The 13,652-nt window shown below is 38.8% G+C and overlaps 1 long non-coding RNA gene across 5 annotated transcripts in view; it reads right to left on the reverse strand.

Annotated features, from left to right (window-relative positions):
- Positions 1–7,873: 7,873 nt before the first annotated feature.
- Positions 7,874–13,652, reverse strand: part of LOC112669714 (uncharacterized) — a 46,475-nt gene continuing 40,696 nt past the window's right edge. The window contains exons 7-8 of one of the 5 annotated variants that reach the window (XR_007413541.1): positions 9,878–9,940; positions 7,881–8,845 (exon numbers count right to left, since the gene is read on the reverse strand). This is a non-coding gene — a long non-coding RNA (uncharacterized LOC112669714). Of the gene's footprint in view, positions 9,941–11,294; positions 13,648–13,652 lie in introns of those variants that run through there. The other 4 variants (XR_007413543.1, XR_007413542.1, XR_007413538.1 and 1 more) reach the window with 4 other exon arrangements.

Below are 13,652 nucleotides of genomic sequence, written 5' to 3' on the forward strand. Positions count from 1 at the left end.
TTGACAGAGAAAGAGAGAGAGAGAGAACAAGCAGAAGGAGCAACAGAGGAGAAGCAGAATCCATGCTGTGCAGGGACCCCCGAAGGGGCTTGATCCCAGGACCCCAGGACCATGACCTGAGCCGAAGGCAAACAGTTAGCCAATAGAGCTACTCAGGCGCCCCTAGGAATCAAAAGTTATATATGAATTTCTTACTGCATTGGGGCATCTGCACCCCTAATGCCCTGTGTTGTTTAGCAGTCAACTGTACTGTATAGTATGACTCCAGGATACTTCATATATCTAATTATAATATATGTTACAAAAATATTTGAAAGAAATAAACCACACTGCTAATAATGGCTACATCTGGATGGGAGAACATTGGTATGTAAAATCAGAAAAATACCACTTTTATAATCAGAAAAAAGTTTTTATCTTAAGCACTGGTACCAAAATTTTTCTCAGGGAGAGAAATTTTCAGTATACGAGATTTTTAAATTAGGTTTTTCATTTTAATTCCAATGTAGTTAACATACAGTGTTATATTAGTTTCAGATATACAATTTAGTGATTCAGCAATTCTGTACATTACTGTGCTCATCATGACCAGTGCTCCGCTTGATGCTCATCCCCTATTTCACCCCCCACTCCAACCTCTGCTCTAGTGACCATCAGTGTTCTCTAGGGTTTTTGGATGGGAGTAATGGGTGATAACAGCCAAGGCACGGATATCTGCCAACACTCAGGTAGTGGTGAGAAATCGCTCTAGACCCCCTCTCAAGCTGCAGAGCCAGCTCATGCTTGAAGACCATGCCCTGGTCACAGAGACAAGTCAAAGCTCTGAATAACAACTTACCCATAAGCTGCTTTTCTATCAATTTCCTAGATAATATGGTCCCCACAGTGGGGACCTGTATCTCTGTAAGAGTATGAAACCACCCCTGACTAGAAGGATGGGTGTCATGGAAGGTCTCCATGAGTGATAGGACAGAAATCAAGGTGTTTAGATTGATATTCAGAATATATGTGTAACTGTGGCAGGTGGGATGGAAGGTGTTGATTATAGTTCACAAGAAAATCTCTAGTTCAAGACTCTTGTGTCCAAGGAGTCTCCAGAGGACCCTAAAAATTCTCATGCCATGAGGGTGGAGTAGGCTAGGAGACACTGGTGGATAGACATGCATGGTTTGATCAACTGGGCAAAATTAAAGCTGTGTGTGCAAGAAACACTGCCGGCAAGGTGCCCAAGTAGCTGTGGGCTGTGTTGGAGGCCGCTAACTTTCTGTCCCCATTTTTGTGTCCCTTTGGAAGCTTCTCAGATTGAATTCATCGCTGAGTTTACAGCCTTTAAGAGCTTCCAGGGATTGCAAACTCATATGCCTCCAGCAGCCAGGCAGATGCATGAATATGCAAAGCAGACTGCTTATGGCAAGCCCCTGAGTTGGGCAGATAGAATTACAGAAACCATGTGCATCAGGACTCAGCCTTCTAGCTGCAGATAGGCAGCTTTGGAGAAGAATCCAAGGCCAGTCTGATCAACTCAGATCATGAAGTCACTGGAGAATCATGCCAGGACTGGAGGCATTGGCTCCAGCAATGCTGGTCAAGATTTCCAGACAAAACTTAAGGCCGCATACTAGCTCCACCAAATCAGATTACATCCACCAGCCTTTTGCTCAATTGTTTGCTCAATTCTTTTCCCCTTTTCCCCTCCCTCTTACATTTTTCCTTTCAGTTTAAGCAAAACAGACCTTGAGTTTCTTGTTTCTGGAATGTTACAGAAAACAGCTTACTCAGAAAAGCTTACTTTCCATAAATACACTGCTTTCCAAATGAGAGAAGATAACTGGAAAGCTGCAGACATTCCTAATTTGTTTTTCTTTGCTTGCTTGACTTTCTTGGGGACATGATCATCTAATGCACACATTCTTTTCAGATCTGCACATTAGTTATACAGAAATGAGCAGAATTCCTTAAGCCAAAGGAGTTTGCAATCCACAATCCTTCCAGAGGCCAATGACAAAGGAAAGAAGAAAGATTATTATTCACATAAAGAACATGGAGTCAATGACACTCAGGATTAAAATTCCTCTTTTTGGTTATGCCTAAATAGGACAGAACAAGAGATTAAAGCAAGAAGAATGACTTATCTTGATACCTCACCTAACCATCTAAAATGTGCTAGCATGGTTGGAGAATAGAAAATTTCTAGAATAAGAAACTAATTGATAGAATTCACATGAAAGCATCTAGTCCTGGGCTTTTCTTGGTTGGGAAGTTTTTGATTATTGATTCAATCAATAATTGATTTTTTTTTTAATTCAATCATCAATCCCCACACTAGTTACAGGTCTGTTCTTACTTTGTACTTCTTTTATGATTCAGTCTTGGTAGATTGTGTATTTCTGGGAATTTATCCATTTCTTCTAGCTTTCTAATTTGTTGGCATATACTTGTCTATAGTACTCTTTTATGATCCTCTTTATCACTAACACTACTCTTCCAAAAAATTGAAGAGAAGAAAACATTTCCAAACTCATCTTACAAGGCCATCATTACCCTGACACCAAAGTCAGAGAAAAATATGCCACAAAAAAATCTAAAGGCCAATATCTCTGATGAATATAAGTGCAAAAATTCTCAACAAAATATTAGCAAATCTAATTCAAGAGCACATTAAAAGGATCATACACCATGACAAAGTAGGATTTATCCCTGGAATGCAAGAATGGCTCAATAGATGAAAATCCATTAAAGTGATACACAGCATTAAGAGAATAAGGATAAAAAACATATGATCATTTAAAAACATGCAAAAAGGCCACTTGACAAAATTCAATACATTTTTATGATTAAAAACTCTCAACAAATTAGAAATAAAAGGGAATATCTCAATAAAATGAAGGACCTATTTAAAAGACTACTAACATCATACTTATTAGTGAAAACTGAGAGTTTGTCCTCTAAAATTAGGAATAAGGCAAGGATACCCCCCTCTCACCATGTTTATTTGACATAGTACTAGAAGTCCTAGCCAGAGCAATTAGGCAAGAAAAAGGATCAAAAGGCATTCAAATCAGAAAAAAAGAAATTAAAATTCTTCCTGTTTGCAGACAACATGATTTTATATATAGAAAATCCTAAAGATTCAATTTTAAAAAGCTGTCAGAAGTAATAAAAAAAATTTAGTAAGATTGCCAGATGCAAAATCAACATACAAAAACCAGTTGTTTTTCTATAGAGGTGGCCCCCAACAGTCCTTCAATTTATGATTTTAAATTTTGTGATGATGTGAAAGTGATATGCATTCAGTAGAAACTGTACTTTGAATTTTGATATTTTCCCAAACTAGTGATACATGGTATGATTCTTTCTCATGCAGCTGGGCAGCAGCAGTGGCCAGCCACAACTCCCAGTCAGCCACACCATCACAGGGGTAAGTGCTCGATACATTTACAACTATTCTGTATCCATATAACCATTCTGTTTTTCACTTCCAGTGCAGTATTAAATAAATTACATGAGATATTCAACACCTTATTAAATATGGACTTTGTGTGAGATGGCTTTGCCCAATGTAGGCTAATGGAAGTGTTCTGAGTGCACTTAAGGTAGGCTAGATTAAATTATGATGTTCAGTAGTTTGGATGTATTAAATGCATTTTTGACTTACAACTTAACTACATTTGGACTTATTGGGATATAACTCCATTGGAAGTCAAGAAGGATCTGTACACTAATGATGAACTATCTGAAAAGGAAATTAGGAAAACAATTCCATTTAAAATAGCACCCATTGCCTGTGTCACTGCCTCTCTCTCTCTCTCTCTCTCTCTCTCTGTCTGTCTCTCTCATAAATAAACAAATAAATAAAAATTTAAAATAGCACCCCAAAATGATAAACTATCTAGGAATAAACGTAACTGAGAAAATAAAAGACCCATATACCAAAAACTACAAAACATTGATGAAAGAAATTAAACAAGACATAAATAAATGGAAAGACATTGCATTTTCATAGATTGGAAGACTTAGTATTATTAAAATGTCCACATTATTCAAAGCAATCCACAGATTTAATGCAACCCCTATCAAAATCACAGCATTTTAAAAAATTAAAGCATTTTTTAAATAGAAAAAACAATTCAAAAATTTGTACAAAAGATAACGAATGGCCAAATCAACCTGGAGAAAGAAAACAAAGCTAGAGGTATCACATTTCTTGGTTTCAAACTATATTACAAAGCTGAAGTAATCAAAACAGTGTGGCACTGACATAAAACAGGCACATCAATCAATGGAACATAATTTAGAGCCCAGAAATAAACCCACGCATATATGGTCAACTAATATTGTACAAGGGAGTAAAAGTACTCACTGGAGAAAGGTAGTCTCCTCAATAAATAATATTGGGAAAACTGGATATTCACTTGCAGAAGGAAACTGGACACCTATTTTAACCACTCACAAAAAATGAATTCATAATGGTTTAAAGACTTGAACGCAAGATTTGAAATTGTGAAACTCCTAGAGGAAAACAAAGAAAAAGCTCCTTGGGCTATATCAAACTAAAAGGCATCTGTACAGGGGTACCCAGATGGCTCAGTTGATTAAGCATCTGCCTTCCGCTCAAGTCAAGATCCCACAGTTCTGGGATCAAGCACCACGTGGGGCTCTGCTCAGTGGGGAAGCTGCTTTTCCCTCTTCCTCTGTGTCTTCTCTGGCTTGGACTCTCTCTCTCTCTCTCTCATAAATAAATAAATAAATAAATAAAATCTTTAAAAATACAAATAAAAAGTAAATTAAAATAAAAGGCTTCTATACAGCAAAGGAAACCATCAATAAAGTGATAAGGCAACCTATAGAACGGGAGAAAATATTTACAGGTCATTGTTAAAAAACAAAATCTGACCACGTTTGAAGATCTAACCAGTTTTACTAAATGACTCACAAATCAGGCTGCATCTCATCTAGAAAGTAAAGGGGAGCTCCAAGGAGCTATACACAATGGAAGGTTTTTAAAGGAAGAGAGGTGGCAGAGAAAAGGAATTTATTAGCAAGGAATGCATTGTTTCAGGCAAGGTTGCCTTCCTAAGGAGAATGGAAGGGGTCTCTTGGGGAATTGCCTTCTAGTGTTGACCAGGAAATTCCAGTTTGGCTGGTTAGAGATTATGTTCCTGGCTGAAGGGGGGTGGGGGGTGCTGGCGGGGGTGGGGCGCAGGGTAAGGGAGGAGGTTGAAACTGAAGTTATGTTAGGTAGTAAGTCTTGGTTTACTGCCATGGGACCTTAACATAAGCGACACCATTTGGGGACTGTGGCTTTCTTTTTAAATACCATATATCTAATGAGGGGTTCATTTTCAAAATATAAAAGAACTCTTGCAATTTGGTAGTAAACAAACAAAAGAACTGAATTAAAAAATAGGCCACAGAGGGGAGCCTAGGTGGCTCAGTCAGTGAAGCAACCAATTCTTGGTTTCGGTTCATGTCATGATCTCCGGGTTATGAGGTCGAGCCCCAAGTCAGGCTCTGTGCTAAGCATGGAGCATACTTAAGATTCTCTCTCTCTCTGCCCCTCCCGCCCCCCCCCCAAAAAAAATGGGCTACAGACTTGAATAGATATTTTTTCCAAAGAAGATACACAAATAGCCAATAGGTATATGAAAAAACAATCAATGTCACTACTCATGAGGGAAACACAAACAAAACCATAATGATGGTTATTATTTTAAAAAGAGAGAGAAAGAGTGTTGACAAGAAATGTGGAGAAATTGGAATCCTTGAATACTGTTGGTAGATACAGCTACCAAGAAAAACATCATGCAGGGTCCTCAAACAAAAATAGAATTACTGTGTGATGCAGCATTTCACTTCTCAGTATTTATTTAAAAGAATTAAAATCAGTAACTTGAAGAAATATCAGTTCTCCTCTATCTATTGCAATACTATTTACAATAGTCAATGCGTGGAAACAACCTAAATGTTCACAACGGATGGATAAAGAAATTGTGAGATTTACACACACAGGAATATTATTCAGCCTTAATAAAAGAAGAGAATCCTGCCGTATGTGACAATGTAGATGAGCTTTGGAGACTCTATGCTAAGTGAAATAAGCCAGTCACAGAAACACAAATACTGCATGATTTTGCTTACATGAGGTAGCTAAAATAGTCAAATTCATAGAAACAATAAGTGGAATGGTGGATGTCAGGGCCTGGGAGGAGGGGTTACTTACAAGCAGGCACAAAGTTTCAGTCAAGCAAGATGAATAAGCTCTAGAATCTTCTGTACAACATTGTACCTACAGGCAACAATACTGTGTTGTACACTTAGAAATTTGTTAAGAGGGTGGGTCTCATGTTACATATTCTTACCACAATGAAATTAAAAAAAAAAAAAAAGCCTAACTGAACATCCAGCTTATCATTGTAAGGTACATGGCTTGATATCAAACAGGTAAAGCCTCACTTTTCTATGGATTAGCTGGCTTCTCTATCCTGTTTTGTTTTTTTTTTTTTTTAAGATTTTAATTATTCGTGAGAGACACAGAGAGAAAGAGAGGCAGAGACACAGGCAGAGGGAGAAGCAGGCTCCATGCGGGGAGCTCGATGGGGGACTCAATCCTGAGACTCCAGGATCATGCCCTGGGCCGAAGGCGGAGCTAAGGATCCCCCCCCCCCCCCCCCCCCCCCCCCCCCCCCCCCCCCGCTGGCTGCCCTCCATCCTGGATTTTAGAGCACACGGGAGTGGGGAGTGACCCTCAGCAGCACTGCTCAACCTCTCCAACCACCGGCTGCCCGACCCTTTCCGCAGAAACTGGCTTTCGAAAGAAAGAAATGGGATGATTTCATCTTGTTGTTTTGCTTTTATCTGATTTCCTTCTTCTACATCCTGCCAACTGAAGGGTTTTAAAACCAATGAATTGCTTCACAACAGCAGACAAATTTTGACTCTTGCTCAGTCTTTCTGATTCCTGGCCAAAGTAAAAGAGTAATTTGGGATGCTTCTTTCCTCATGATTTTTTAGGATAAAAACTAGATGATGGTGGAAACACAGGGTAAAATGTTGTGCATTTTTTTTAATATTGTGCATTTTAAGAGTATGTGTGTCATAGTAGATAGCTATCACTTGTTAAATCGCTACCTGTTTTTTGACACAATACAAAATCTGTATGTCAAAAAACAAGGGCATGTGGAGAAAAGGAGACCTCTTGGGTTAGTTCTTTACCATCTCCTTAGTTAGAAAGGTTCACTATTTCCTTTATCTTTTTTGACTTTTTCTTTGAGAAGCAGCCTCATCTTCTCACCAGGTTAATGGTTGGGGAGTTTAATAGAATTTTCTTGATACATTTCATGTTGTGGCTGTCTTGTAAATCAGGAAAAGATGGCTCTGGTCTCACTTCCACCTGGCTGTGCATCTTTCATTGCTTTTTTTATCCCCTCAGCTCCCTCCCTCTGTTCTCTCCCCATCCTCTTCCCCTGCATTCCCACTTCCTCCCTCACATCCTTTGCACTCCCCCCTCCACACTTCCTCTCCCCCTCTTAGACCTTAGCCTGCAGATCCCTTCCAGATGGTGGGGGTCCAGCCCAATGTGACTGCTAACCTCTTCTCACCACCCAGTCCTCACTACCCTGGGTTAAGTATCAGCCCTCTGGGCCTCTGATAAAATGTCTTCGCTGCAGTACCAATTAAATGCTGAAGAGTCAGTCAATGCCAAAGTCACATCCTGTGTGTCTGGAGAGTTTCACTGGTGAATTTGTGTTGCTTTAAAACCTTCTATGTTTTCATAAATCACACTGATCCAGCACCATAAAGTGAGTTAGAGATTAAGGCCTCTTGTTTTACATAGATAAGAGGTTCAGTCCAAGGGGAAGTACACAAATATGGTAATATCTTGATTTTGTCAAATGTCACCAATTATTTTTCAACTATTTTAGTTGAACCACATCTCTCCCTTCCTAGACTTTTTAATTCATGTGTACTTTAGGTGAAATATAACCCCTATGTTTCTAGTACATTTGTACTTAATACAAGCAACTGTGTTTTTTTTTAAATGTTCAACAACACTTTCAGAGATTTTTTTTTTTTAAGATTTTATTTATTCATCATAGACATAGAAAGAGAGAGAGAGGCAGAGACACAACACAGGCAGAGGGAGAAGCAGGCTCCATGCCCAGAGCCCGATGCAGGACTCGATCCCAGGTCTCCAAGATCGCACCCTGGGCCAAAGGCAGGCGCCAAACCACTGAGCCACGCAGGGATCCCCACTTTCAGAGATTTTAATAAGCCTCTTTTAAAAGTCTTTCCTCCTCTCAGGCCCGCAAACAGGAAATTGTATTTTACTAAGGGCAAACAGATTTTATCATCTCTAAAGTTTAAGTGTGGCTTCACACCAACCACCCAACATGATTCAAGAGGCTTCTGAATTTGGCCAAATGTACTCTGTTCCCTCCCTCTAGTTCAAAAGTGTGCATATGTGAAATTCCTAAACAAGTTTATAATTAGCTAGGTTATTTATTATACATTTATACATAATTACATCTTATATATACATAATAGGTACACACATACAGCATATAAATAATTGTATATGTAATATATACATTATAATCCTCTCTATATACATAAATATATTACATATATTAAATGATCAATATATTATACATAATATATGCTACTTGATGGGGACCATTCCTTTAGAGCTTGCATGCTGAGAGGCCTAATGATTCTAAAATTCTGTTAACATGTTAATATTACTCAAGACCCAGGAACCTAAAAACTCAAATTAACAATTTTCATGCATAGAAATACAAACCTTTGTCAAAAACCATCAACCCTCTCTTCGCCTTTAATGGTGTCTCTGAAGAATATAAAAAGCATAGCTAAGAAAAGCCAGATGGATCATCAAACACACATACCTTAAGAAAATCCCTGTGGCATTCCATCAAGCCTGTTTCCTAATGGCCCTTGGCTCCCTTAAATAACGTGATTGAATTGGAAATCTTTGTGCATCTAATCAAGTGGAGGTGGTTGTTGCCATGTACATGTACTCAAAGGCCTGAATCGAATCTTTACAATCCTTTAACAATCCAGCTGACTGGCTAGCTCCTGCCTTTGCAGCTCATCTCTGAGCTAGGACAGGATACAGGATCCTCAGTTCAGCCCGGCTGGAAAGTGAGGCTCCTCCAGCAAAGGTATTTTTCTGCCAGAGTCCCTTGGCTGACAGGTTCATGGAAAGTGATTCTGGTCAAAATGCTCCCTTCTTATGTGTGCCAACAGCACACTTAGGAAAGAGTTCACACTTGGTTCCTGAACATTCCTTTGTATTCTGGAGGTGTGTGTGCTTAGACACACGTACACACCCATCATACGCACATACACACACAAAAGTACGTGCATACACACGCAGCACATGGAACTTTTTCTATCCATTCCCACACGTCCGTGAACCCAACATGCCTTTCACTCCATCCCACGAAAGGGCCAAAAGCTGACTTCAAAATTTTAGCACAATTATTCCAATCTTAAGAAAGAGGAATGTCACTGTGTGACCTGGAGCCCAGGACTAACTCCTGGTAGTTCGAATTTAGTAATCCCAGATAGGATTTTGTTCTCCAGTCCTCCAAGAATCTAATTCTTGTCCTCTTATCTCCCCTTTCTGGTATGGGCTAGCAGCCAGATCTCTGTCCTCTGACGCAGTTATCAAAAAGGACAAGCGAGGCAAAGGTTGGAGAGGAGTGGTGTTTGTTCACTGATTCCAAGGAAAATCATTCACACTCATGCTTCATTATTGACATTAGTTTCCTGAAAATCCTGAGAGCCTTTTCCTGGTGTTTGGCAGCTTCCTACCTCCTATGTATCTTGCCCATGATGCCACCCTGAAGATACATACCTTTCTTGGAAATGGCAGGGATGGAAATATAAGAAGAGAGTGAATGGCCCTCATGATAGTTGTCTGAGGATAAGAGAATAAAAATGAAGTGAAGAAATGCAACTCTTTTTTATATTTATTTTGTATTCTACAGCTTGACTTCTTTATTATTTTGAACAGATTTTTGATGGAGTCTTTAGGGTTTTCCATAATATCATGGCATCTGCAAACAGAGACAATTTTATTTCTATCTCTGCAATTCAGATGCCTTTTATTTTTCTTGCCTAGGAAGTCCCAGGCAGACCAATTGGGCAAGAAAAATGTTGAGTTTCTATACACAAACTATCTGAAAAAGAAATAAAACAATACAATTTACATTAGTCAAAAACAATAAAATAATTCAAGTAGATTCAATCAAAGAAGTCAAGGATCTACATTGAAAACTTTATGACATTGATGAAAGAAATTAAAGACTGAAAATGGAGAGGTATCTTGTGGTCATGGATAGAAAGAATTGGTGTTGTTAAAATGTCCATACTACCCAAAGCTATCTATAAATTCAATGCAATCTCCATCAAAATCCTTATGACATTTTTCACAGAAGTAGAAAAAACAACTGTAAAATTAGTATGAAACCACAAAAGACCTCAAATAGCCAAAGGGATACAGTGAAAAAAGCTAGAAGCATCACACTTCCTGGCTTCAAATTACATTACAAAGTTAAAGTAATCAAAATAGTATGGTACTAACATAAAAACAGAGCCATGGACCAACGAAATAGAATTGAGAGCCCAGAAATAAATCCATGCATATACAGTCAGCTCATATTTGATAAGGGATCTAAGAACACTCAATGGAGGAAGGGTAGTCTCTTCAATAAATGGTGCTGGGAGAACTGGATATGCTCATGCAGAAGAATGAAAGTGGACCCCTATCTGACACCACTCACAAAAATTATAATAGCTTCAAGACTTAGAAGTAAGACTTGATGGGTTCCTGGGTGGTTCAGTCATTTAGGCACCAGACTCTTGGTTTGGGCTCAGGTCATCATCGTATGGGTCATGGGATCCAGCCCTGCATTGGGCTTCACGCTCAGTGGGGAGTCTGCTTGAGAGTCTCTGCCTCTGCCCATCCCCCCACTCTCATGTGCATGCTTTCTCTCTCTCTTTCTGTCATATTAATAAGTAAATCTTAAAAAAAAAAAAAAAAAACTAAAGACCTAAAACTATAAAACTCTTAGAAAAAAACACAGGAAAAAAAACTATTTGACATTGGTTATGGGATTTTTTTTTTTTTTTTAACTAAAAGGCTCCCATACAACAAAGGATACCATCAACAAAATGAAAAGGCAACCTGGGGAATGGGAGAAAATATTTGTAAGTCATATATCTGATAAGGAGTTAATATCCTAAATATATAAGGAATTCATACAACTCAATAGCAAGAAAACAAATAATCTGATTTTAAAATGGACAAGGAACTGAATAGACATTTTTCCAGAGAAGACATACATACAAATGTACACGAATATAAAGACAACATAAAAATGACCAACAGCTACATGACTAGCTGCTCAACATCTTTAATCATTAGGGAAATGCAAACCCAAACTACAGTGAGAGATCACATCAGCTAGAGTAGCATTATCAAAAAGAAAAGAAATAACGAATGTTGGTGAGAATGTGAAGAAAGGAGAACCCTCTTACACATTGGGGGGAATGCAAACTGGTGTAGCACTGTGGAAAACAGTATGGAAGTTCCTCAAAAAACTAAAAGTAGAGGGGTGCCTGGGTGGCTCATTTTGCTAAACATCAGATTCTTGGTTTCTGCTCAGGTTACGATCTCATATGTCATGAGACTGAGGCCCGTGTGGGCTCCATGCACATCAGGGAGTCTGCTTGAAGATTTTCTCCTTCTGCCCCTCCCCTGACTCATGCTTGCTCTCTTTCTCTCTCTCAAATAAATAAATAAATCGTTAAAAGAAAAAAACTAAACTAAAACCAAAGCTTCTAGACAATTCAATGATCTCATTTATGGATATGTATCCCAAGGAAATGAAATCACTATCTCAAATTGATATCTGCACCGCCATGTTCGTTGAAGCATTATTCACAATAGCCAACATATGGAAACAATCTAACTTTGATTTGTCCATCGATGAATGAATGGATAAAGAAAATCAGCACAAATGACCCTGAGGGCATTATGCTAAACGGAATGGGTCAGACCAAAAAAGACAAATACTGTATGATCTCACTTATAAGTGAAATCTAAAAAAGCTAAACTCATAGAAACAAGAGTAGATAAATTGGTGGTTGACAGGGGCTGGAAGTGGGGGAAATGGGGGGATTCTGGTCAAAGGGTACAAACTTCCTGTCATAAGATGAATAAGTTCTGGGGATCTAATATCCAACATGGCAACTATAGTTAACAATACTATATTTTATATTTGAAAACTGCTAATAGAATGGATTGTAGGTATTCTTACCACACACAAAAAAAGGCAATTTTTGAAGTGATGGATGGGTAACTGATCTTAACATGGTCATCATTTTGTAGTATATCAAATCATCACGTTGTATACCTTAAACTTACACAATGTATATATATCAATTATATCTCAATAAAGCTGGGGGCGAAGATGAAGTGTAGGTTCAAAATTTTAAAAAGAAATGAGCAAAACTAGAAACTGACATGGAATCATACGCTGAACAAATCAAGACAGACATTTCTTAATAGAAACTTCTTTATTCAATCCATAATCTTTGGGGTTGTTGGAGATCAGATGACGCACAGTTCCAGGGATGGATCATAGATTCAATTGTCTTTAATAGGTTTTTGTGTGTCAGAACTTGAAACAAATATATTGTGTGTTTAGATTAGTGACTATAATTAGAGGAGTGGTTTCAAGTTTGCAATTAATGATCCAAGTTGCTGGGACCCATTTGACCCACACTCTCTGAAATACTGGTTCTATTTGACTAGATCCTCCATGGAGTACTCAGTGAGAAATCTGAATTAGAAATATAGTTTTCAGGGTGCCTAGGTGGAGCAGTTGATTAATCATCTGACTCTTTGTTTTAGCTCAGGTCCTGATCTTATGATTGAGCCCCACATCAGACTCTCTGGCGGAGTGTCTGCTTGGGATTCTCTCTCCCTGTCTTCCTCTGCCCCTCTCACTCATGCTCTTGCCTTCTCTCTCTCCCTCTCTCGTCTCTCTCTCAGATAAATAAAATTTAAAAAAAGTTGTCATTATTGAAATGCAGCTTGGTGACAGTACAATTATGACAGGAAGAGAGAAAACAGCATCCAAACACAAAATCAAGGCATACCACCTGGGTGTTCAAATATTGAAATTCCTTATCCATTGGTGGCAGCAACTTTTCTAGTTCCCCAAGTGTCCCCTACTGCCTTCAGAAGCCTAGGTGCTCCCCAGGAACCTCCTGACTGCCACATTATCCAGTCACCTGGGGACCCAGCATCTAGCATGGCAGGAGCCTCTGGACACACTCCTATCTTAGTTGAGCAGCCATTACCGTTAGCTGTGCAATTCTTTGAGCATCACTCCCACACAAATGGTGGTGAATTCTGTCTTTGGGAATTGAAGCTGCTACAATTCAAAAAAGGCTCCTTAGAACTGGAATCAGACACGGCAAGGTTGCCACATGAAGCAGAATATAACAATTGAGAATTTTCATCAAGAGAGATAAAAGTCATTAAAAAAAGATTGAGTTTTGGGACACCTGGGTGGCTCAGCAGTTGAGTGTCTGCCTTCGGCTCAGGATGTGATCCTGGA

This window comes from Canis lupus, chromosome 10 (genome assembly GCF_003254725.2).
Source record: "Canis lupus dingo isolate Sandy chromosome 10, ASM325472v2, whole genome shotgun sequence".
Classification (NCBI taxonomy): domain Eukaryota; kingdom Metazoa; phylum Chordata; class Mammalia; order Carnivora; family Canidae; genus Canis; species Canis lupus.